Raw genomic sequence first — 559 nt, forward strand, 5'->3', positions numbered from 1 at the left:
ATGTACTTTTTTGGACAACCCAACACTCTCTTACTTATATTTCTAAAGTGGTACTTCCTTTTTTGCATTTGTACGTACAAAACACAGACAGTCTTTACTTAATAGGAATCGCCTCTAACGGTTCACCATAACTATCATGGACATATCGTATTATCCCCTTTACACAGGTATATTAATATGGAAAAATATATGAAAGATATAGGATGAAACTTAGGGTGTATAAAAGCAAAACTGGCAATATGTTGGTATTAGGTTTCAAATTTTACAAGGGGTTGGACAAAAATAAACTTTTAGAAGACATCACCTTTACTAGTGGTGTTTGTATTCGCTTCAAATTCATTTCAGATCTTTCTTCTATTAAATAAACCACTTAAAAAACATAAAAACAAGGAAGAATGAGATGATAATTATTATGATTATGGAAAACTACGTAATGGTAATAGAGACCATATCTTTGTGTCAGGGAGCAGTTTTCCGAGCAATGAACAAAAAAAAATCACTCCTGGATTTATTTTAGTTATTCATATCAATAAAACAGTTCTTTGAATTGACTATCGGT

Source organism: Notothenia coriiceps, unplaced genomic scaffold (genome assembly GCF_000735185.1).
Source record: "Notothenia coriiceps isolate Sejong01 unplaced genomic scaffold, NC01 NC01_scaffold00001234, whole genome shotgun sequence".
Lineage (NCBI taxonomy): Eukaryota > Metazoa > Chordata > Actinopteri > Perciformes > Nototheniidae > Notothenia > Notothenia coriiceps.